Consider the following 27,280-nt stretch of genomic DNA (forward strand, 5'->3'; position numbering starts at 1 on the left):
GTTTTCACCTGTGCCTCGTTTACCCCAGTGTATTTAAGTTGCCCTTTGTTCTCTCTCCTGTGCTTGGTGTTTAACGTTCAGTAGCCTACCCCTTGAGTAGTCTCCAGTTTAGTACTGGCTTTTTTCCGTTTTGGTATGTTTCTTTTCGTACCTTGGGCATTGTGGACAATTTTTTTGTGAACCTTTTTGCAATAAACCTGTTGGTTTCTACATGACTAGTTTGGATATCCTTTTTTTTGTGATTCTGTTATAGGAACGTTATTTTATTAAAAAGACTTTATTCATCCCAAGTCGTCTTGTGCAAGTTTCTCTTCTGGGTTCATCATTCTCCTGTGACTTTGCGGGAGATCATGAGTCTCACATACCGAAGACCCGAGTTCAAGCCTCAGTGCTGACAAGAAGCTTTGGAAGCTATCTTTATCAAAAGACAGTTCATAATCTTTTTATTACCTTTACCTACATGTTTTGTTTAAACAAGGTTCAACCCACTGTAGTTCAATACGGTAGTTCAAAACGTTAAAATTAAATTAAATTAGCTACCTCATAAAATACTTAAAAATTCCTGTGTTGATATGTACACATTTGAAAGACACAATACACAATACTTCCTATTGAAATCATATTGCAACGATAAGACAATGTCTAAACAAAACATGGCTATAATGGTTGTGTAGTACATCTTGGGTCAATTATACAGCCGATTAGAAGTGTTAACATTATCTGATTACAATAAGTCCATGTGTGAAAGCAAACACATGATTTAAACCACATCTGGACATAATGTGATATGAAATACGGCCTAAAGTCAGTCAAGTATTAAAGCATCTGTTTTTCTCTCTGCTCCTCTAACTCCTGGTTGGAACAGTTGCTGCTGTTTGAGGCCATTTTAGTAATGTTCCTTTTAAGCTCTTGTGAAACAAACAATATTCCGGAAATGTAGGAAAATATAATGCAATGTATTAAATAACAAATTTACATACATTGAAATGAGGCGCTTATATTTTTCTATATACAGATAAACGCAATTCTTGATCTATTATTCAATATATTATAGTATTGTAAAAAGGTAACATTGTATTGTTCAATATATTTTAACACATAAATTGTAATATTTAATATACTGACACTTAAAATACACAGGAAAATATATTTTCTTTGCCTCAGAGAAGGCATATTTTAAGGCGTTTTAGCACCTAAAACTGTCACAAATCTTATAGCGTCATATAATGTACAGTATGTGTGCTTGAGAATGGCTTGATTCTTTTCAGGCACATCTTTTGAAATCTGCCATGTTTTCTCCTTAATTTCAAATGTTACAAATAGCATGTGACAAATCACTGGACACATTTTCAGTACTAATAATCATACGTTTTACTTTCAGTTGGTCTAAAGCGTTAACACATAACACCAAAAAGGTAAAAAATATGAACAGTTTTATTTGCTAAAAAAGAAAGAAACAGTCTTTGTTTATTGTGGATTGTATTGAGGAAACTGCTTTGAAGTTTCTATAAACTGATTTCACTCAAGCCAAATCCCTCCATGTATCTTTAGCATCTATTTAAGCAGTGCCAAGCAAGGTGCAAATGCCTTCCTTCCCAACAACCCGAACTCATTAAGATTCACAAAATATGTCAGGAGTTCTTCAGGCCGAATTTCATGGAACATATACCATGTGCCATACACCACGAGAGCTTCCTGGAAATCCATTCTTTTCCTCGGGCGGAAAAACAAGGGGTTATTTAGCTCCTGATGGAAGAGCATAATGTTTCATGCATGGGAAAAGCTACATTTGTCGGCCGGAGCCACTGTGCTTTTCTTCCTCAGATAATTGTCCTCCATTTGCTAACACAGCAAAGGATCTCCTCAACAGAATGACATTCCTCTATATGGGTTAAGTTTGGAGTACACTGACAGCTATGGAGACGCTTTTGCCTTGATCCCGGGGTCTGCACGCCCATGGACCACCCAAAGCCTCCTGCATTTTCCAAACAAAACCCCTTTTGGGATCTGATTGGTTGGTTGTAGACTACACCCAGTAGGTGTCAGGTTAGCAACTTTTCATTTAGAATTTTGTTTGTGCCATTAAGCAAGTGAACTATATCCACAAGCCGAATTGTATTTTGCTTTGTTCTTTGAGTTATGTCTCTAATAACCTGTACCTGGTTTGGGCAGAACAAAGTCTACGCTCTTTTTCTGCAATTTCTTGATATTTCTATACAAACACGCAGACTCTGCCTATCTAAATGGGGGCCAAGAAGTTAAACTGCAATGCGGACACGACTTTTTGCCACAGAATGTCCTAAATGTCCTTTATGAAATGTAAACCCGTAAAATTTTCATGAAAGCCCTGGAAATTGTGGAATATGGTACTTCAACCAAAGCACTTATGTATTAAACATCCCAGAGGCCTGAAGACCCCAAGGATTATAGATAAATGTGTGGACTTTAATTCCCAATCTCTCTCCAAGGCCGAGTCAACACTTTCCCCCATCCAATTCTCTCTCTCTAATTCTAAGGTTGAGGTTGTAAAAATGTTTGCGTTACGAAATTGTGTTAATTAAGTGATTGTATTAATGAACCATCACGAGGTAATGAAATTTACAAAGCAATTAATTTACCCTCTTATGCCACATACATGAGTTTAACCATGTATGACATATTAAAATCTTCAAAGCAGAAAACACTTAATGTTAGTCAAGTGGGACCTTCCATTTCCACTTCCCATTTCCACTAATATAAATAATTGGTTCGTTCATTAGTCTATTTAGCAGGGAATACATTTATCGATTCTCAAAACAGTTCATCTAATGTTTGTGTTCTCTTATTGCTTAAGGCAATAGGTGATACACCAGCATTTCAATTATACTAATGATCTCTCAAGAGCTTCACAAGGGGCTTGTTAATGTGAACATGGACAATGATGTCATAGAATGAGGGGAAAATACACATTCCAAATGAAGTGTGTCGCGCAGTCTTTATGAAAGAGATATTTAAAGAGATACAACACATATATAAACACTTAATAATATATATCAAAATGAAGCCAATGTGTATCGCCTGTTCTACAAGACCTGCTTACACCAGTCTGAAGTGGTTTACAGACGGCCTAGCTGGTAAACTATGCTTGACCAAGATGTACCCTAGGCAAAGCTGACAGACAAAGAAAAGGTTGCTTCAAAAAAATTCTTCAAAAAATTCCTGGCTAGACTTTTCAGTTAGACTTTTATAGTGATGTCCGATTCTTTAACTAATTGTTCTTTTGAGTTGATTGTCAGAAAGTAAAATCGCTTCATAAAATTGAACAGAATCAAAGATCAGTTGATAATGCAGGACGCATGGGTCCGATTGGTATGGTTCCACTATGTATGAATGTCAATAATGGCAGTAGCCAAATAAAAAAGTGATAAATCTCAAAATCTTGTTTCTGTGTGATTTTTGAATTTCGTAAAAATACTTATGCCATAGAAGCACCTTTTGGCTCCATAAAGAAGCTTTAACATCTGAAGAACCTTTCTGTTTCACAAGGTTCTTTGTGGTGAAAAAAAAGGTTCTTTAGATTATTAAACAGTAAGAAAGAGATGGTTCTTTAAAGAACCTTTGATAGAATGGTTCTTTGTGGAACCAAAAATGGTTCTTATATGGTATCACTGTAAAGCATCTTTTAATCACCTTTTTTAAGATTTATTTTCGGCGTCTTGCCTTAATTTGCACAGCTTGGTTATGGAGAGGACAGAACTTGGGAGATAGATAGAAGGGGGTGGGTTCGGGAAGGACAACGGGATGATAATCGGACTCAGGTCGCCTGATGCCTAACCCCAAATGTGACACATTAAGCACCTTCATTTTAAGAGTGTTCTGATCCTGCACACTTTTTTGGCCTGAATTTAACTTCCAGTACACAACCGCAAAGAATCGAGTTCCTACAGATTATCTCAATATTTCTGATAACAGGTAAAACAAATAACAAGTAAATTATTTGGCTAGCAAGTTCAAGTAATATGACTATTTTTTAGAATATCACATTTATCGCTGTTAGATTAAAACCTCCAATACTTCATAAGAAATAAAAACACAGATTTTTTTCAATATTTAGCCTCTGTGTTGTCAAAGTTGACAACCTCTTTTTACATTTAAATTTAGACATTTAGTCATTTAGCAGACGCTTTTATCCGAAGCGACTTACAGGTGGGGTAGGCAATGGAAGCAATTGGGACAGCATAAGTACAACAAAAGCATAAGTGCAATCAAAAAAAGAAGACTGGTCTCATATAACCTAACACAGTATACAGAGCTAAGTTAGATTTTTTTAAGAGTAGAGAAGAAATAGAAGTCAGAACTGATCAATCAGATGTTGACGGAAGAGATGTGTTTTCAGACGATTCTTAAAGATGGTGACAGAATCTGCAGATCTTGTAGCAGCAGGTAGATCATTTCACATAGGTGGAACCGATCCGGAGAAGGTGCGCGAGAGAGATTTTTTGCCTTTATGGGATGGCACCACAAGACACCGTTCGTTTTCAGAGCGTAGGGATCTGGCAGGTACATATGTCTGTATTAGGGAGTGAAGATAAGGTGGTGCCGAACCACTGGTGGTCTTGTAGGCCAGGAGCAGAGTCTTGAATTTGATGCGAGCGACTATAGGGAGCCAATGTAGCTTAATGAATAGAGGAGTGACGTGTGCTCTCTCGGTTCATTAAAGATAACTCTTCTCCAGCATTCTGGATCATCTGTAGAGGTTTTGTTGTGCAAGCTGGAAGTCCACCCAGTAGCGCATTGCAGTAGTCCAGTCTGGACAGGACTAGAGCCTGTACGAGGACTTGAGTAGCATGCTCTGATATGAAGGGTCTAATTTTCATAATGTTGAAGAGGATGAATCTACAGGACCGGGCAGTGCTGGCAACTTGATCTGTGAAGTTAAGCTGATCATCGATCACCACTCCCAGGTTTCTTGCCTTTCAGGAAGGCCTTATATTGGATACATATTTGAAAAATCTACCAACAAACATTAAAGCTATAGTTTGTAAAAACTGCCGCTAGAGGGCACAGGGTCAAAACAACAACTGGAATGATGGGATCTGTTGTCTTCAACTCCATCTCTAAAGGCCATCAATCAGAAGGGAACGAGAATCATGTTAGCGGATGAGGTATATAAATGTTGTGTATAATTGTGGTCCATAAATATGTGACTGCTCGAAACAAGCTAGTGGCTTGCTAGATGCTTGACTCTACTTACGCATTTGTCCACGACACTGTTGTCATGCTGTTTCTACGTCAGTAAAAGTGGTAACAAAGGGTAACGCGGCTATGAAGCCATTGACAGGTGACTGCACAGACCCGTGTCACTGTTTGGAATGGTGATTTTCTCATGAATCACAAGTAGTCGGAAACATTTGAGATGTTTTAAGTATTCAGCTTAACAAAATATATAACACTGGCCTAATGGTTTTTGGATATTTTACCTCAAATTGTTACAAACTGTACCTTTAAGGGTTACCAATATTAATGAAAAGAAATCAGGTTTCAGTCTGACATCAATAATATTAAATCAGTATTATGCACCAAATATATATAGTGCTGAAACCAACTGAATTGAAGCAGTACTACAAAAAAAGTTGACAAAATTGTCTGAAAAACTGTGCGTCATTGAATAAACATGTCTTATTGTGACTTCAAGAGTGTAGAAGGCAACGTCTTGTCATCTAAAACATCCTCATAAAAACATGAGGAAATGATTGGGGATCAAAAAAGGCAAGGACTGCACCTTTTGTATGAAACAAACACACAAGTGTACAAATCAGCAACTGGCGAGGTTGGCAATTGCATCAATCTACATAGTAATGCAATCAGCCAGAATCTTGTGGCTATATTGAAAGAGTCCAAAAGTAGCTCAAACAAGCTGAACCTTTCACAAGGACCCAATGCTAATGGTGCTTCATTTAAAATTTTAATTTCGGCTTAGATGATGCTATTTATGAAGCTTCAGCGCTTCCATTTTGAAGCAGATTTTACAATATTATGACATTTTTCTGAATTTGTTGTGCAGTGTCTGCTCCAGAAACTGTCTGCAAAAGCAAAAGGCTCTTTTATACTTGTAGTTTTATACATAATGTGGTTATGTTTAAAGCTTAGATCGGTTATCAGTTTCGCTTTATCGGTTTCCAACCAGACTGTGGTATCTTAGATTGTGAAATATGATAAAAGTTAGAATAGATACCAAGACTTCTAAAGAATAGCTTTTGGGTCAAAGATATTAATGCTGAGGAAATCTGCCTTTGGATCTCTAGAGTGGTATGATGTTTTTACTAGTAACTAAAGTAAAAAAAAAACATATTGACACCAAAAATGAAGAGAGAGCCAATAGATGTATTTGCGTTGGGCTGCATCTCATTCGTTCTAGATTTTGTGCCACAAACGTGTTTTGATGAGCTCATGTCAAAAGACAAAAAAAAAACATTTTTAAATATTATATTTTGTGTCTCACAGAGGAAAGACTTATATACAGGCTTTTAACAATATTTATAATTTTGGATGAACAATCCTTTTAAAAGTTATTACGATCATCTTCATGCACTGAAAAAGTTAAAAGCTTTCGAAAAACATCTATTTTATGCAAAGTGTGTGATTTGTACTGAAACAACTAGCTAATTTCAGATCCCAAAACTGGTAACAATACTCAGTTGGTTATCAGTTATTATTATCAGTCACATGTCTACTTCAAAGCTAGTAATGCTATCAAACGCCATCCATGCACAGTCCACTCTGAAAAACAACTTTTTGAGTCATTTTTTAGATTTGCATTAATCCCAGTGATAACACTCTTGTGTGTAAATCTAAATGCAGCATATTTATTAAGGCATTAGCGTCAAGCATCTTTTGCATAACGTAATGATGTTGCTGCCAGTTGCCTGGAGCAGCTAATTTCCGCTCCGCTTTGCCTTGCGTGACCTCCCTCGTAAATCATTATGCTAATGTGTAGTGCCATGCGCTTTTTGTCCCGGCCTGAGCATAATTACCCAGACACACACTGATGCTAAGAAGTCCCAAAAGGGGGGCACAGCGAGATGGCTGAGGTGCAAGAGAAGAAGGGGGTCTGGGTGAAGAGGGACACAGGAGTGGAGATGGAAGGGTGATTGAAACAGGCACGGCTAGTCATTACATTCACACATCTCCAGCTGTTAAAGAAACTGAGAGGGTGTGCTCGGCATAGCAGTACAAAATCACTGAGCAGGCATGATATTTGCTTCTTATAAATTACTTTTGATATACAAAAATAATGCATACTTTTTTCTGTTATCGAAAACAAAAGTGAAGAGTGGCGCTTGCTAGTTAGAAACTCCTGTTTGTCTGGGTGCTTTAATGGTTATTAATGTATGGATGCTAAATTGTGTTCAGCACATTGCTCTCCTTTTGGTGGCTTTTTCTGATTATAATTAGATTTTTAATGTTTTTGTAATTTTGAGAAGCGGTTATGGAATTGTTAATACATTTCTAGAATGTTGCAATTTTTGCAGTATTTTTGTGTTGATTTTTCGGTGGGTTGCCAGGGTGTTACTATGAAATTGCTAAGGTGTTTTTTTGTCGTTGCTCTGAATCCACTATTAATCACTTTTGTTGTTGTTGTTTGCCTCAGCAAATGCACTTAATCATTAATTTTGCTTATTCTAACAAAAAACTTCAATTGTCATGCAATGAGAAGGGTGACAGTGATTTGTGTAATAAACCAGCTATTTGCGAAGCCACATGTGAATATTTCATAAAGAATCTCAAAAATGATTGTGACACAGCGAAAAGAAACCAGATTTATGGAATTTCAATAAAAATGTTTTGATGATGTCTCAGTAGAGAACAACTTCATGCAGGTGGAGTACCTCACTGTATGACATCTAATGCCTGAGGGTAGTTGCTAAGATCGTAAGGGCATCGCCCATTTTAAACAATTTATTTCAAAATCATAGATCTAAATAAGACGTTATTGGTCAATTTTATTTCTATAACAGCTTCTGGTCTCTAGATGTTGGAGCATGGCTGTAGGAACTTGTTTCCAGTAATATTCCAAAATATCATCGAGGTCATGCACTGATGTTGGATGATAGGGTCTGGTTCACAGCTGGTGATCCATTTCATCCCAGAAGCGTTCAGTGATCCAAGGCTAGGCTTTGTTCAGACCAAGAGTGTGTCCACATAGCCTACGGCTGGTCATGTACTGTGTTGTGTATCTTATTGTAGTCATTCTCTTACATCATTAGCACATAAGCACACCACATGGACTTTATTTTGACATCTACATCAATAAGGCCGAAACACAAATTTGTGAAATGAGTCTTTGAATCATTAAGAAGACAGCACTGCTCATTGACCAGCCTCGACGGCTACAGTAAAGCTTGAATGAATCTATATTGAATGAAAGTGACTGCGTTGAAAAATCAAGAAGATTCGTGAATGACAGCTTTTGGTGTGATACAAGTGATATAGGCATGACCTTAGACCACGGAGAACCAGCAGTCCATTCATTTATAATGCAAACAAAACTGGCAGGGATTTAATTGAAAAGCTTGTTTTTTTATTTAGGCCTATTCATTTTTGTCATATCAGAATAATGAATTAAGATCCTACATAAAGAAAAAGATTTCCTGATGAGTTATGATAGAGTTTGAGAGTGTGAAGTTCGGAGATCTGTATGAGTGCACATGAAGTGTTAGGAAATGATGCTACATTAAAGTGCTTAAAGATTGGGGAAGTATTTCTGTCAAACAGCCTTAGAGAACTGCACTAAGCATGACTAGTGACCCATTTTTATAATACATTTAGTTAAGGCTGTATGCCTTTTATTTCAGCAGTCAGAGCCCTATGTGAAGCCAGCCTTTTTCTTATGAAATCCTTCATATTTTTACTAAAGCCATGGCAAATAAATAACTTTGTATTGTGCTCTTTCTTCAAGGGGGAAATGAATGGATGGACAACGGTGGTTTCTGTGACTAGTGGCTCAATGATGACTTCATGAGTGATGTTGTTCATCTCCTGATATAAAGGACTGATAAAACAGGTTCTAGCCAATCATCACAAGTCTTCAGCTGGAACGATGCACGGTCATGATTGACAGAGTTGCTCAAACATCTTTTCAGGCAAGACCTGAAGTCATATCCACGACTGCAGACCTCTATCATCACAACCGCACCCCTGAGGCCTCAAGCCAAATCTTCACGTAACCCAAACGCTGCCCCAGCTGAGGAACCCACATCTTTGCCCTGCAGCGCTGGAAATCTGACAAGCTCACATAACACCAGGCCAAGGTCACAAGCCAGGCTGCTGGCCTGCTTCAGTCGGTGGCAGATTTTCTCGCCCAGTCTTGTGGGACCTTACATGTTCCTTTCATTTAAGCCAGCTGGCACTGTTGTGTTGTGTCTCACGTAACGCCTTGAGATATGCTTGTGACTTTACATGGCCTGTGTTATCACTGCTGGAGTCCATCACTTGCCTGTAGCCAAAGGGTTGTGGCATCCACGGCCTTTTTTGTGACTGACAATCTTTTGTGACTGACAATCTCTTTTGCTGGATTTATAATCTACTTTTGGGCCAATTCTGAGGTGTTTACCTCAGACACCGTCGGTATTGCTTCATATCAGCTGGAGAAAACTAAAAGCATCAAGAAGTCAGAATGCTTCTTGCCTTTAGCACACATTCAGTAATAATCTGAATTTAGAAAACAGTAATCATCACAAAAAATACAATTACAGGGCCAAGCCCAGCCTCATTATTCCAAGTATGATAAATAAAATGGCTTAAGGCAGATTGATTACAAATTAATTTGCATACATCAGCACTGGACCCCTCACTCCATACAGCGCAGAGAAAACACCAATTTGGTTGTTAGTATGTCAAATCATTTTCTGTAAATTCCAGTTTGATAGTTTTAATAATTAAATCTATTAAAACATATTCCATTTAATTGCTAAGACAACATGACTAATTTTAGAGTTTACAAATAGTATTCAGGCCTATATGTATATATTTGTTTTAGATGAACAAAACAGTTTAAATAATTTTAGTTAAAGGTCAAGTGTATAAAATTAGCAGCATCTAGTGGTGAGGTTGCGAATTGCATACAACGGCTAACTCCACCCCTCCCTTTCGAAGCACTACGGTGGCCAACACAGGACTAAGATGTTGTCACATTTTCGCTTCTTTTCTGAAGGAGATAACATATTTATGAACCGTGTTCTGTAGAGCAGTTTGTCCGTTTAGGGCTACTGTAGAAACAACATGGAGAATTCATACCCACGGGGACCCGTGGTGTATGTAGATAGAAATAGCTCATTCTAAGGTGATACAATCATAACGGTACATTATGTTTTACTCCTCTGATGACATGGTTATTACTATAATATTTGTATTTCTATCAATAGATCCTCCAAAATATTACACACAGCACCTTTAAATGATCCCCCCGCTTCAAATGCGTGTCTTCAAATGCTTAAATGCTCCCACTGAAAGCAATGGTAAGACCTGCATTCATATTTCACCATGGAACACAAAACCAGTCTTAAGTAGCACGGGACCATTTTTAGCATATAGCCAAAAATACAATGTATGGGTCAAAATGATCGATTTTTCTTTTATGCCCAAAATCATGTGGATTTTAATTAAATTTCATGTTCCATGAAGATTTTTTCTAAATTTCCTACTGTAAATATGTCAAAACTTTATTTTTGTGAGTGGATGGCCTGCTACAGTGCCTCTGATTAATAACTTCAAATGCAATTTTCTCAATATTTGATTTCCACCAACATATTCCAGAGTTTTAAACGGCTGTATCTCGGCCAGATATTGCCCTATCCTAACAATGAATGAATATTTGTTTATAAAGAAGAAAATTTCACATTTTCTACTAGACTTTCAGATCCAGAGCTTTTCACATCACCTATCAACGACATGGTTTTGCAATTCTGCAGATATTTTGTAATTTCGGTCAGAGTTTTGTCTTTGTAGTCAGCACTTCACTTACTCTTATCAGTGCGCCTGTTGTGCAGATCTGAGAGCAATTAACTGCGAGAGACTGTGTTATTAGCATGACCTTTCCAAACATCTTGAGCTCATCAGATGCAGATGAGAAGTGACAAAGACAAAGCTCGGGGTAGTGCAAGTGTGGCTCATAGTTCAGGCTTCATGTTGAATCGCTGTTTATTCAGTGTAAGGTGTTTATTTGTTGTATGGTACAAAGAAAATTTAAAAAGTTTAGTTTTTACTGTAAAGTATTCACATTTTGTGTTTTGGATGCTACCTGGATCAACCAAATCATTAAAATTGTAAAAAATCTCAAGTTTTGCACTGAATCATTGTTAAATAAATGCACAATATTGTGTTTAAATTAAAAATTAAATTACTCCCTTTAGACCACAATGACACCTGGTGTACACCATTATTTTTGAATGCAGTAATGAACATCTTAAAAGAAATGCACATTTGAGAAATCCATTTAATGCTTTGAAGAACCTTCAAAGAGTTCACTTAAAAGGCACGGATAAAGGAAGCTGCTTTTTGGGTTAACATGGTATAGTTACTTTATAGTATAGGACTAACTGAAAAATGGTAACCAGCCAAACATTGACCCATTTAAATGTTCAAAGACACTGGGCCAGTCAAGGACATTTATAAAACCGTATCGCAGCCTCTCGGATGTGTGCTTTAGATCACAGCCAGGCAAACTGAGAATTTGCCATCTGAGGTCTTGATCAAAGTGTTCCCTCAAGCCTCACCGTTCACCAGCCACTAATAAACTGAATCCTATGGGTGTCATTAACCAGGTGAAGGGTACCTGAAATATTTCAGATGTTGAACTCTGCATGCTTGCTAATATACTGTGAAACAGTGTTTTACATGTGACAGGCTCTTCCATCCGTTAACAGATGGAGTTTGGAGAGCAATAGACAAAGATTTGAATATTATTTCTGTTTTGATATTTGCAAACCAAAAAAGATCTTACAGGGCAATTTAAGCTCATGATGCTTGATGTTGGGCAGTCTTACATGTATACAAACAAAAACTGCAAAAAGTGCAGATAGAATATTACATCTGTAGTACCTAAGAGACCCATGGATTGCAAAAGATTTCTGTTCAATGATATGAAAATTAAATAAACAACACATTGATAGAGACACATGATGCGAACAGACTGAAGAAATAGATCTGCATGACAGACATCTATAAATAACTATCTTATTGCAGGTTAACATAAGAAAGCACTATAAGTGTTTGTAAGAGTGATTGAATGAGATGTTTCAGAGGATACATTTTCATTTCCCAGCTCCAGCAGGAGAAACACTGCGTGCGCTTCACCTGTCATAAAGATGAATAGAACATATTACTGCTCATTTACTTCACACTGAAGCTCTTTCACTTCTATAGGACCATAGAGACACAAATGTCAGGATGAGCTAGTTGCGTCTTGTGCAGGTTAAAAATAGCACGATTTGGCCAAGTAATATTGTTTACACATAATCCCATTTTTTGGTTCATTTTTATTCTGAGAACTAGTGAACCAAATTGAGAAGCATTTCCTCAGTCCTGCGTTATTTCCTCAACAGTGATCAATATTTGGCTGTTCATCTAATCAACTTTAATATTTTGTAGTTTCTACGTTTTGTTACTTTTATCACGAAATATGGTGGAAATAATCCGTCAACCCTGAAGTGCTATCTTTCTTCCGGCGGCCCTTCTGAAATTGCAGGAATCAGCATCTTCTGGTCCGTCTTGACAGGAAGATGATATCATGATGTGTGGAGACACATACAATATTTCCATATCTAACAGCCGCCTTTCAAACGCATCAAGTGCTGCATTAAAGACATGTGTTGAGTGATTCTGAGATAAATCACATTATGACTGAGCACCCGAAGAAGCCTCAAAATATGGAAAATGTAGCAAATGCTTGAACAACATCAAACTATTCAAAATGTAATAAAAATTTAACAAAACCTCCAAATTAGATCATGATTAAAATAATTAGTTATAATGGTGTTATCAAATAAAGTGTTTGGTTCCAAAATGGGATAACTCCTTTTTTTTTCAAAAATCGTGTTTTTATTGTGTTAGTTATCTGTATTTTTTTGTTATTATGGCTTAAACCAACTGCAGTTTGATTAATATTAATTGAAATGCACAATAAAGAAAAAAAAATTGAAACATTTTAGAAACAGAGTTATTATCTCCTTTTGGAATCAAACTCTTCAAATTTTGGTCATTTTCATAACAATCAGCTTTAATCCAAAAAAAATATATATTGGTTACATTTTCTAAAATAAGACGTGAGTTCATCTGTGCAAAATTCCCTTTTTCCCCTCCTTGTGGGTGGCTGCTAGGAGTTACCAAGTGGTTGTTATGTGTTTAAGGGGCAATCCCTGTTGGCTGCCAGAGATTTATTATCTCTAGTTTATTTTGATCCCCATTGCTTAGACACCTCCTTCTTTCATCCGTCTACATTTTTTACCATGTTTTATTCTACCAAGCGTAAACTGTAAATACGATGCTTTGTATCACTTATTACGTCAATAGCAAACAGTGCGGGACGAGTTACACACTAAAGTTTGTTTCACTTAAGCACAGACGCGTTTCTGGAAAGCATTTGCGGAAAAGCACCAGGCAAGAGCCGTTTTGAGACACCTTCCACGTTCACATGGGTAAAGAAAGTGCATCCATCAAATAGAGTTTAATCTCTGGAACAAAGATGAATCTCGTCGCTGTGAATGAGATCTTTGACTCTGAGACTGGGATGGAAATGAGAGCGTGTTTTATTCGCCGTGGAGCCATACCTCTCTCTTTGTGCTGCTGTTCCTGGGCTCTCCAGGGAAGATGGATGTCTTTTCAAGCCTTACATTTGACTTGTCAACATAAATCATGGAGAACTGGGCCAAACAGAGGCCACTGGCATCAAACTGATGGGAAAAAATTTACTCACGGCCTGCCTGTGAAATGGCCACATTAGGACATATTTAACTCCTGAACCAGTAGATTGAGACATATAAATGACGTTGTGCATATGCCAGATTGATAGAGATCTAAATAAACATGTCCAGGGTTTTGTACTTGTTGCAGTTCATTGAAAGTATACTTGCATTAAACAGATGCATATTGTTTTATTCGGTTTCTCGCGACAATCTTCTGCACTTTTTTACTTTTAAAACATTTTCTTTTCTTTAAAAAATGTAATGAACAGGGTAAAAAAGAACAAAAAATCCAAATAAAGACACATTTTTTAAACTATATGTCCCTTTTTCAACTTGACAGCCCACCCAGCTAAAGTGGGCTATATTATGTGCAATGTGAGGATCAAGCTAAATGTGCCAAGTCTTCCCAACACACCATCATTTTTAGATCAATAACCATATGAATTACATTTTGGGTAAACTACACCTTTAATCACTGCTTAGTTTTTATTCCAAGAGGAATGCTACGTTTTTACAAAATAAGCATTTCATCCTCATCTCCTCTCAAAGGGTTTTCAGGCCCATTTCTTTCCTCTCGTTTTTGCGCGTCTGGATGCAGTTTTTTCCTTCCAAAAAAAACGCGAAATCAAAGGAGGGATTTAGTCCATTCTTTCATCGGGAGCGAGCTCACTCTACCCCCCTCCAAGGTGCAGAGTGCGATAAAGGGCAGACAGAGCTCGAGTGCGGAGAGCGGGCGGACCTGCGCTCTTCTTGTGGATCTGCGCGGCTTTTACGCGCCGCGGCGGAACACTGCCCCTCGATGGAGAGCGCACACCATTGCACAAACAACGCGAGCTGTCATGTCGTGTATTTGAGTGTTTACTGTGAGAATTTATGTATGATGGTTTGATGCTTTCCTATAGCTCAGTGGTAAGAGCATTGCAAGGTTGTGGGTTCGATCCCAGGGGATTGCAAATACCTATGTATAATGTATAGGATAAAACAATGTAAGTCACTTTGGATAAAAGCGTCTGCCAAATGCCTAAATGTAAATGTAATGATGCAGAATGTGTTGTGGGTGGGGCTTTATCATTCGTCTTGTCTACAGTGACTTGTGCACAGGTGTAGTTTACGTTTTCGGGATTAAATGTCCCCACAAAAATAGCAAAACCTAAAATCCAAGTACATTGTATGAGTTAATTTGAACGCTAATTCTTATTTGAAAATGTAAAAATGAGGGATAGGGAACAGACAATACCATAAGGGAATAAAAAGAAAGGTGTCTATGAAAAGTCTATGGACGGTCCCAAAGTACTAAAACAAACAGGTCTGTGCAAAATAATAATAACAAAAAAGTCATTGTTCTTGGAAAAATGAATAAATGCAATTATTGCTATAACTGATGCTTTGACACAAGTTAACAAAATAAAATAAAAAAATTAAGAGTGATGTGACCCTGACAATTTCTTGACAGGTTTTTTGACGATAAACACTGTTCTACGTGACAGAAGCAATGAATGTTTCTCTGTTTGTGGTGTTTGTGCTGAGAAATATAGAATGCGTTTTAGGAAAAGGAGTACAGATGTCTCATATCTGTTTTGACTGGGTTTCTAAAATGCTGCTATAATTTTAGATTTTTTGGGAAAGCTCTGAGCTTTTAGTTTCTCTGTGCCACAGCTAATGATCCCTATTTATTCCCATTATTACTCTTCATAATTGCAGCAGTTCTAGTCCTTTTCTGACTGACTACAAAGACCAATTTAATTTCCTCAGATGTGCTTGTCGCAAACCAAAATAAAATACTCCAGAAGTCCTTCTTGCAGTATAAATGCCCCAATACTTCATTTAGCCGAAAAGTAAACAGTCATGCATTTTGCCTGAATGCATCCATTGCCCAATAGAGTGAAATTGGCTTTGGGAGATTTGAGTCACACTGTCATCTCATTAATATGATGCTGCATGGGCATGACCACTCTAAACATCATTAGCCCTGTTTATCACCCATAAGGTCAACTAAGATATCTTAAAGGCCAGGAAATAGAATCTCAGGCAAATAAAAATGGAGCATTTTAGCCAGTGTCATTAAAACTCGCTTGGTTTGAGAAAATAAAAACAAACACAGCATTCATTTTGGTCATTTTGATGCATTATAGTGTTCAATTAGTGACGTTTTATATTCAGTCGTCTGTTGGCACTTCAGTCATTTGGAAATTTGGGAAGACATTGTTTGCTCATCCAAAATGACGTTTTCATTTTACTTGCTGTTATTAAATTCTGCATAGATTTTTGTTCATTGCATAGTCAAAGCAAATGTAGGGCAGCTATGCAAGTCAAAGCAAAAATGAGCAAGTAAATATTGCGTTAAAAATCAGCTTGCCCAGATATGCTTAAAGAATACTGCATTTTTTTTAATTTGACCATAAACAAAAAATAATTTTGAAACAAATATAAATGTGACTAAATATAAAATAATAATATACAAAGAATGTGTAAGTGTATAAGCGACAATAAAATTGATTTGTGCTTTGCATGTCTATTAACCTAATGTTCTAGGAGCAGCACTATGGGAACTATGGGAGTATGGAATCATATTCACTCAAATTTCATAAAACTGAAACTGCTAAATGCAATTGTAACACAGACGTGCTTTGTTCCTTGCAGACATTAGGGACATCTGAACATTGATTTATGCACAGAGACCAAAGGCAAATCTTTTAATTTCATCCGCAAATAAATCAGATTTCAATCTCTGCTAATTTAAATACATTAGAAGTGAATCTAATAAAAGTAAACAGTGCTCGTAAGCCTGTGAGCATCTTGGTTTTCTGCTAGTCTTTGTTGTCACACTGACATTGTAGCATGGCAGAATATAATCACGGTGGAGGGAAAGCAATCATACTTCATGATTTGGCTATTAATTTTTACCCGACTCATTTTGATTGTGTGTCTGAATGACTTTGAGAATGCATTTTCTCACTCACCCGACAAATATAGATTGTCAAGGTTATTTTCATGTTAAGAGAAGAAAGGGTTTTGGGCAAGGTATAGTTTACAGTTGATTTTTCACAGTTATATCATCAGGGCTCTGGAATCTATTCTCTCATTTGTGATGCCTCTGTGAGAGAATGTGGCTCACTGTTCATTACATGTAAATAGATTTCTACAGAGAAATCAATACAGGCCTGATGAAGCAGCACGCTCTCTCTCTCTCTCGCCACTTAGCCACTCACACTTATATAGTGCAATTACATGCCTGTGAGTGCGTGTGTCTGTGTGCGTGCATGCACGTGTGTGTTATATTATATTTGATTTCTGCGATAACAACCGGCTGTCTCTAGATTATCCCTTACCTATTTTATCCCTATAATATTATATAAGAACCCCTTTTAAAAAGCCTAAACAAATGTTGTGTATTTATCTGCATGTTTTAAATTCCCATTAATATGATATTTTCTTACTCTTGGATTTCATCGGATATCAAAGTTGTACTTAGAATTGGAAATAACAGATAAATTCATTTTACAGCTTTGTATTTATTCACATTCAGTATTGACCTGGACGTATAGAGGCATTTTAAAACATGAAAGTCAAGTCAGAGAAAGACAAATCATGAAGTGTCCTGCAGGGATACAAGCACAAAAAAATCCATTTCCATTTTTGCTTCTGAAATGTCTTTTACATCCAATCACATCTTGTCTGGGGAGGGGCTGTGAAGACAGAGAACAGGAAGAGGCTTTGATAGTACACGCAGAGAGAAAGAGAGAGAGAGAGAGAGAGAGAGAGAGAGAGGAATAAGTGCCTGAAGGGCTGAGACATGTTACGTAAGCGTAGCTTTTGCTCTCGTGTCCACAAATGTGACTTCCCAATGTCTGCAGATGAGAGAAAAGTGATGGAGGTGAAGTGAGGAAGCGATGCTGGAGGGTGGAGAGAGACACTGAGGGCTTTTTAAGGTGATGAGTGTTTTTTTTCAGTTAAACATGCAGTAACAATAACAATACTTGAAGGCTTATTCAAATCTTGTTATTTTGGTTGAATACCTACGGTCAAAGCCAAATGGTTCAACCAATAGTATGAATTTGGGGCGGGAAAATTTATGTTAAAGAAACATCATTTTTTTATGACATTTGTTTGGTCACACTAGTGGTATATATTACATACTTTATCTTTAAATATGTACATTAAGTGGACTCAAATAAAGTCTTTAGAGAAATTCTTTAAAGGGCATAGTTTGTGATTTTCTCATGATTTACTCCTGAGAGCCACAGGGGGTCTGAGTAACACAAGGGAGGGTGAGTGAATTTGTGTTGTTTGTAAACTATCTGTGCTTGCATAAACAAACACTTTGTGTGTAAAAAGATATTTACATTTATACATTTGGCAGATGTTTCTAGGCAAAGCAACTTACAGGTACATCGCATTAAATCTTCTCTATGTTTACCAGGATGTGTGTGGCCTGAAAGTCGAACTCATGACCTGAGCTATTTCTCAATGTTTGTAAATAATTATCAGTGTTTGGTATTTTCTACAGTATTTGTATAAATTATATTAAATTATATTATGACAGCACGCATTGAAGCTGATGTGTACCACAAATTGTGCAAAATGTGACATTTTAATGTTCACCATAAAGAGAAGATATTTTGAAGTATGTTGTTAAACGGCACCCATTCACATGCATTGGTGTCCATACAATAAAAATGAACGGTGCCAGCACTGTTAGGTGGAAGAAAGAAATGTAAATGATGAAAGAATTTTCATTTTTGGGTGAACCAAGCCTATCGCTTTAATGTGATCTCTGTGATTTTTCTACAGCCCACTGTATATGGACATGTTTGGTGTGTTTTTATTTTCATGTTGTTTCAAATTATATTTTTACGCTGTAAATTTTTGTTTATTCATTTAGAAAAAAGAATACGGTTTCACTATAACCCAATCATTATTTTTATACTACCCCAATTTAGTAAAAGATTTTAATATTGAATCATTTATTTGAATAAACAACTGTGTAAAACATTCTCCTCGTTTGTTTTTGTTAACACTTATACAGTGAACAGAACAGAGTAATTATGAACACATAATGAATGCTTGAAGAATAATGTTGGCCAGCTGAAATAGCAGAATTCCTCCAGCAGGTGTCGCCATCGCTTGTGTTGTTGATATGGAGCATTGAAGACTTTGGTAGTGTAAGACGTCTTTAAGGAATAGTTCACCCGTGATTTTAAGTTCTCTCATTAACTTCCTTTGTGTCACTCACTTTATGAAGAACACAAACACAGATATTTTGAGAAAGGGTCACGCCGCAGTTTTCCAAGACGTGGAAACCTTACAGATGTCAGTCAGTATGCACACCAAAGTTTAATAACTTGAGGTTTAAATTCCTAAACCTATACGATCAGAAGTCATGTCGATGCTTGCATAAGAAAACACCACTAATAAACAATTCTTCCACAAAATGACCTAGTATGACAATTTATAGTCATGCTCTAACCTTGGAAATCAAATGTCTTTGATGAAAACGATGTGTGAGTGTGAGTGAAGATGTCATTTGTAAACCTGTCTTTTTAGCAAAGAGAAGTCTGAATGACTTAAGAATAGCCTATGTGGGGAACATTAGACCATTGCAGTATTCTCACCAGTCTGTTCCTCCAGCCTGACTGTCAAGATGTTCCTCGTCGCATTATGAAAGATCCGTCACATGTTTCTTTCAAAACTTGTATTCAATCAGATTCAGTGTAGATACAGTAGAAACACGCTGGTGACACATTCAGTTTGTGTGTGTGCGTGCGTACGTGTGATGGATCTGAGAAGAAGTGAGAGATAGTGTAAGCACTTTAAACAGATTTAGGATTCTGGCACGCATTGCTCTGGCACAAGCGCATATCGTCTAGATAAACTTTATTTGAGGTGGTAAGAAGGAGGTTAAAGGTTCATGAAAACAAACAATGGCTTCTATGAGTTGTCTCTGAATGTCTTAGTCAGTCTAACCATCTGCACATTTCTCATTGTCTTATCTGTAGTTTATCTTGGCTGACGTCCTACTGGATCATTCCAGGCAATGATGCAGCACATTAAAAAGGATTTGGAATACACAGTACACCGGATCCTCTTTAAATCTCAATTTAACACATAGAGTCAATGACATTATGACTATAACAGCATGGAGCCATGAAAGCTTTATCTGTTTATACTGTGATTCATTTCCTGTGTGCAAATAACTGCATTCGTTCATGTGGAACCCAGACTTTATCTTAATCCTGCTAATATAAAAGTCTATAGGCATTTCGACAAATGTAATCATTTAAACAAAGCATTCAGTTATTAGTTTTGTGAACTTAAAGGACCTCTAAAGATTCACTTTTTTGTCATTCTTCTTGTTTTGCATCAACTTTGTACCAGATGATTCTCCTCGGGGGAAATAAAAAACAATCGTTGGCGTATACATTTGTAAGAGGCAAGGGTTACACAATTAATAAGGATAGCGTAGTTCAGATCACGTGTTCTGGAATCATGATGAAATCTCTGGACTTGGACCCTAAAGAGACTTTATTTGCTTGTTTTCTTTTCCCACAGAGAGAAAATAGTGCGGCCTACATGAGCAAAACATCATTAAAGGCCTTCCGTCAATCTGATTGTATTTCTTTCATGTAGTGAAGAACACAATGTCTGTATATACATTGATCGGTCAAAGGTTTAGAGGTTTAAGTGCTTGTGGTTATTCAGTGACCACCTCAGTAAATACAATTATTTGCCTTATTCTGAGTAAACTAATATTACGATTAAAGTGTTTACATGAGCTGCTTTAAGAATATACTAGCAAACAAAACATTACTGCATAGCTGTCTGCTTTATCCAAGTTCGAACAAGCTGCATACTTTCTAAATGTTACAGCTTACAGCTTAGCATACAGAAATATAAGATATAAAACTGACTTTTGGATATTTGACTTACCAGTGACAAAATGTTTGTTGCACACGTAACGTTCATATCTTCATATCACGTTCATATCAATCATATCAATCATACTTAGTGTGTCAGAATTCCACAATTGACCCCTTCTACCTGCTCATGCTTCACGTCTTATTAAATGTCTAAATGTCTTATTGCCTGTGTCCATTTTTGTCTCCTTAAAGTCATGCTTTTACGGTTCGGTAGCCTATAAAAACTTAGTTCTGGGCTTTTAGCTTTTTTACTGTACACCTTGTACAGTCCCTACAGCCGATTTAGACATCGCCGCTTTTGTTATAAGTCAGAAATGACAAGGAGGCAGACAAGGAGCGGGAGTTCCCCTCGGACAAGCTACGAGGCACGTTGTGGTGACAACGGACGCTTCGCTGCAAGGGTGGGGCGCAGTGTGCAACGGGCACGCAGTAGCGGGGCGCTGGACGGGCCCCCGGCTGCGCTGGCACATCAATTGCCTAGAGTTGTGGACTGTACTGCTTGCACTGAGAAGGCTCCGGCCTCTAGCGCAAGGTCAGCACGTACTGGTTCGCCTGGACAGTACCACGGCCGTAGCGTACATCAATCGCCAGGGTGGCGTGCGCTCACGACGACTATCACAACTTGCCCGACGCCTCCTCCTGTGGAGTCAGCAGGTGATCCGTTCCCTGCGGGCCACCTACATCCCAGGCGTATTGAACGAGACAGCCGACGCGCTCTCTCGCCAGTACACACCCTGCGGAGAGTGGCGACTCCACCCTCGTGCAGTCCAGCTTATTTGGGTGCGGTTCAGACAAGCACAGATAGACCTCTTTGCCTCCCGTGACACCACCCATTGTCCGCTTTGGTACGCCCTGACCGAGGCCCCCCTCGGCATGGATGCCCTGGCGCACAGCTGGCCACGAGACAAGCGGAAGTACGCCTTCCCCCCAGTGAGCCTCCTTGCACAGACTCTGTCTCTCTCTGGACGGGACGAGGAGATCCTGAGTAGGTTACACCCCGCTGTGGCTGAAACCATCATACAGGCCAGGGCGCCATCCACTAGGCGGTAAAACGCCTATAAATGGCGCCTCTTCTCATCCTGGTGTCTCTCCCAAGGAGAAGACCCACAGAGATGCTCGGTCGGGATCGTGCTGTCCTTTCTGTAAATGTATCTAAATGTCTTGGTTGTGTGTTGGCGCTCGTGCTATTTTAGATACTCTGTAACTGTTAAATATACAAGTTTTGATTTAGGGTTCATTTGATGTATTCATACGTTGGGAGGATTCACAGTTCAATGCCTTGCATGTTTCATATTTTACTACTCTGCTTTGAATTCTCTATATGATGAGCTATGTTATAAAAACATAGCATGCATAATACTATGTCTATAACTAAGTTTAGGTATTAAATGCAAACTGACCATCCTGTCAGAGCTATGCAAATGAGGCGCCATGAGAAACAAAGGAACTTTCTCTGGCCCACTTATCACTTTCATGGCATTGGCCCACAGACCACCTCGGGGCAGGGCAGGTATGCATTTAAAACACCATCACCGATCCACTTCGAGGTATACCTTTTGGAATTAGGAATTGGAAGGGAAAGCGAGAGGACATAGAGGACACTCCAACAGACACCCCCGCTTAGGGCTCCCCTCTGGGGTGTCCGATTAAGCCATGGACCTTTGGACTCAGAACCCAAACTCAGCGTTTCAACAGGACTGCATTCTGAAACAATTTAAGATTTCCATCCATGCGCATACGGATATTGGTCCAACACCGAGATAGCAAGTATCCGTTTCTAAATATAGAGTTGCTGTGTTAAGAGCGTGCCATTTTATTTGTTTTCAGACATGTTTTACCTGCCTCGCGGCCATGCCCTCTCACTCTCTCTCTCTCTCTCTCTCTATCTGGTTTGTGTTTATGCGATCGTCATTTATGTAACCATGTAGAGTAGAGTTTAACAAAAACCATTAAGGCATTTGTGATGGGTTCTCTGTGTTCACGCTCACAAACGGGTCACTTAAACTGTGTTTCGATCTATGCTACCTCTGCTGTTAATTCTGTTTGGTAAAGTCACGTTACTTATGGTCATGAGATAACATTAGTGTAAAAATCATCAATGCATTTGCTGGACGAATACATATAGGATTTTTATCACTATACTGCTAATCAGAATTGTAAAATATGTATGTGTAATGACGATTATTATACGTATTTTCCTTTGAGCTAAACTTATTCCTTGACTGAAATTGACTTTTTAAATAACTCATTTCATGTATGTGATCTTGATAGATCTGGTGGAGAATCTTATTTGGTGAGTTAAACTCATCCTTATTTTAACATGCAGCTAAAATCGCTACATTGGTCTTGGCTCTGGGACAGTTGATAGAAATGACACTGCAATATGGCAAATAAAGTCACTACAAGAAAGTCACAAGTTGCAACACCAAAGATGAAAAATGTGGACAGGCAGTACTGTTAGTGCTTAGGAGCGGTCAGAAACAATTTTCATTATTTATTTTGTTTGCTATGGGGGGTCCTGCAGGCCCTGACACACAGACCCTCTAAGAGCCAGATGCAGAGACAAATCTCTTGGCTCAAGCAGTCAGTGTATTTAAATGACCGAAAAAGAGTAAATTGCAATTTAAACACTCTGTAAGATATCCTGTTTATTAATTGCTTCGAATTAAAACAAATCTCTTGTAAATATAACATTTGCATAGGCAACTAATCGATCAACTAAAGTTACTGACACCTACAGCTTTAGCTGTCATTCTCTTCACTGAAGAAACAAGCTAATAAAGTCTGAGGTGCCTGGGGGCTCTATTACCGCTTTATTTTGTGTCAGTCTGAGGAAAAAATGACGTTTGTTCTCAAGAAGATTTAAATTTATTTATTAGCATTTCAATTGAAAAGGTTACTGCTCGGCTAAAATGGAAAAAAATAAAACACATTTTCCGCCTCAGGCGCAACATTTCATTACTGGGGTTTCGTTTCCTTTGCAGATTATTTTCAGCATTCAATTGAAACTGAGTCCTGAAAATGATTTTATTATAAACTAAAATAATTAAATAACAAAGGCTGAAAATATATGGTTCAGCATTCAAGCATTTGGAAGTCTGATATTTTTATACAAAGTTTTATCCAGTAAATCGCTGCTGTGCTTTTGAAACTCGTATCTCCATATTTGGTCATTTTTACTTTTTTGTCATAATCAATATTATTAGTCACCCTTTATGTTTACTGGGTTTTGCAAATATCTAACCAATTAAAAAGTATATGCTTGTCAACTTTGACAATAAAGTAAAAAGCAGCTATATTCTCACAGAAAATAACATAAAAGGGTTTTTATGACAAATAATTACTTCCCTGGTAGATTCCACTAAAAGGGGTGTGGCATTACCTTTTGTTCTTCAGAGCCATCGACTCATGAATACAAAGCTGAAAGATCTCATCTTCCACAAGCTACAAGCTACAACTACACTGCCGGATCTACGACCTATTCCAGCGGATCGTCCCTCCTGCAGCGACCTTGCCCTGGGTGTCTCGGCGGTTCCAGTGGTGTCAGAGTGATTTCTACAACAGTCCTTTTCAGGACTTACTTCTCTACAGCGTGGCATGTCCCGCTGTTCTCTTGGGTGCGGTACCCTCATCGAGGAGGGGGATGGACACGAGCGCTGTGTTAGGTGTCTGGGCGTCCAGCACGCCGAAGCAGCGTTAGTAGACACATATTGCCTGCACTGCGGGCAGATTGTCATGCAAAAGTTGCGGTCACGGTTGGCTGTCTTCTACGGGAACCAGCCAACATTTCGTCTGCTACCCGGGCTGTGACATCTATGGCTAATGCCCGGATTTCCGACCCGGTTAGCAACGTTAGTGATCTGGGGATTTGTGCGGACGTAAACCCGCCAGCCAAGCGCTCACAGGACGCCCGCACCCCAGCACGCTCTTTTGACCATTCCCCGTCCGGCGGTGGCACACCGTCCGGATCCTCCTCTGCGCATTCGGAAACGGAGCGCAAAGCAGATGAGATGTCTATCGCAGCATCAGAGGGAGAGATGCCGCCATCCGACTATGAAGACTCCGGGCTTCCCCCCCCGGGGGGCAAAGCTCAGGAGGAAGCAGAAGTCGAGATGTCGGCCATGCTAACCCGGGCTGCCGCGAGCATTGGGCTGCAATGTACGGCATTGCCCCTCCCCCAACGCTCGCGGTTGGACACGTGGTTCCTGGGGTCGGAATGCGGTGCCAAACCGCGCCCACCTCCGGTTCCATTTTTCCCGGAGGTGCATGAGGAGCTGTGTCGGACATGAAGCGCCCCTCTCACGGCTTGCTCCTCGCAGACCAGCTCCGCCTCCCTCACCTCCCTCGATGGTGGGGCAGCCAGGGGCTATGTCGAAGTCCCCCAGGTGGAGCGTGCCGTTGCGGTGCACCTATGCCCGCAGACGGCTGCAACCTGGAGGACCTGACCTCGTCTCCCGTCCAAAGCCTGTAAGACTTCTGTTTCCCTCATAGCGAAGGCTTACAGTGCTGCAGGCCAGGCTGCCTCCTCTCTCCACGCCATGGCCATCCTGCAGGTCCACCAGGCGAAGGCGTTGAGAGAGCTCCATGAGGGTAGGGCCGACCCGGGTGTCATGCAGGATCTCCGCGCCGCCACTGACCTCGCTCTAAGAGCGACTAAAGTGACGGCGCGGGCCCTGGGTCGGACGATGTCCACTCTGGTGGTCCAGGAGAGACACCTCTGGCTGAACCTTGCGAGTATGAGTGACGCCGACAAAGTACGCTTTCTCGACGCACCCATCTCGCAGGGTGGACTGTTCGGTGACACCGTCGAGAGCTTCGCACTGCAGTTCTCGGCGGTGAAAGAGCAGACGGAGGCGATAAGCCACATTCTACCGCACCGTGAATCGACGGCCCCCCGGCCTTCGACTTCCCGTGCACCGCCTGCTCCCAGACAGCCCAGGGCCTCTTCGAACCCGACACCGGTTAAGGTGCACCCCCAGGCTGCACCCCGGAAGAGGACTCCGAAGGCAAGGCCCCCTCCTCGCCAGCAACCTTCAAGGAAGCGGCCCTGATGAGAAGACGCCGGGGAAAACAACATCTGGCCCGACTGTCACAGTTCCATCTCTGACAGGTCGGTATGGGACGAATCCTGCCTCGTCTCCAAAGCCGGGGCCTTATCAGGGCCTGGCGCCCACTTGCTCAAAAAGAGAGTTGTTTCCCCCGCACGTTCATTCCAGCTGTTCGCACACTCCCCCGGACTGTGCTCGGCGAACCGACCTCACACCCTGGCGAGGTGTGAGGCCGCACACATACGACAGCTGTCACCACTCTATAACCGACAGTGCGTGCCGTTGTCCCGCCAGGCAGGCAAAAAGGTGGAGCCAACCATCCCTCCGGGGAATCCCGGCGACACTCGGTTGGCTCCACCCGCCAACGAACCACCCTCCGTGGGAATGGTGAAACAGGCCGTCCCCTTGGTCCCCCTGTCACAGTCCCTGGGAGCTGGCAGAAGTTGCCCACACTGTCTCGGTGGCTAATGCGGACGGTCCGTCTCGGCTACTCGATCCAGTTCGCCAGGGCCCCTCCCAAGTTTCGGGGCATCATCTCCCCCTCTCTCAGAGGCAGAGACGCCTCCGTGCTTCGGGCAGAGGTCTCCACCCTCCTGGCGAAACAGGCGATCGAGCCCGTCCCACAAGCCGAGATGTTCAGCGGGTTTTACAGCCCGGTCTTCATCGTTCCAAAGAAAGACGGAGGGTTGCGCCCCATTCTGGACTTACGTACCCTGAACAGGCACCTCCACAAGCTGCCTTTCAAGATGCTAACCCAGAGGCGCATCCTGACATCTATCAGGTGTCAGGATTGGTTCGTGGCAATCGACCTGAAGGACGCTTACTTTCATGTCTCGATTCTTCCTCGACACCGACCGTTCCTACGGTTCGCTTTCGAGGGTCGGGCATATCAGTACAGAGTCCTCCCCTTCGGTCTGTCCCTGTCTCCACGAGTCTTCATGAAGATCGTGGAGGCCGCCCTCTCTCCTCTCTGGGAGGGAGGTGTGCGAATACTCAACTATCTCGACGACTGGCTTATCTTGGCACACTCGCGAGATCTGTTGTGTACACAGAGGGACATGGTGCTCCGGTAGCTAGATCGATTGGGTCTTCAGGTCAACCGAGAAAAGAGCAAGAGAATCCTCTTTCTCGGTATGGAACTCAACTCTGTCACCATGATGGCGCAGCTGTCCGCAGCACGCGCCCAGTCAGTATTGGATTGCCTGGACCATTTCAAGCAGTCAGCGGTCCCCCTTAAGCTATTTCAGAGGCTCCTGGGACACATGGCATCTTTTGCGGCTATAACACCCCTCGGATTGATGCACATGAGACCGCTTCAACACTGGCTACAGAGTCGAGTTCCGAGGACGGCGTGGCACACCGGCAGCAGGCGTAT

The sequence above is a fragment of the Triplophysa dalaica genome, chromosome 21 (assembly GCF_015846415.1).
Source record: "Triplophysa dalaica isolate WHDGS20190420 chromosome 21, ASM1584641v1, whole genome shotgun sequence".
Lineage (NCBI taxonomy): Eukaryota > Metazoa > Chordata > Actinopteri > Cypriniformes > Nemacheilidae > Triplophysa > Triplophysa dalaica.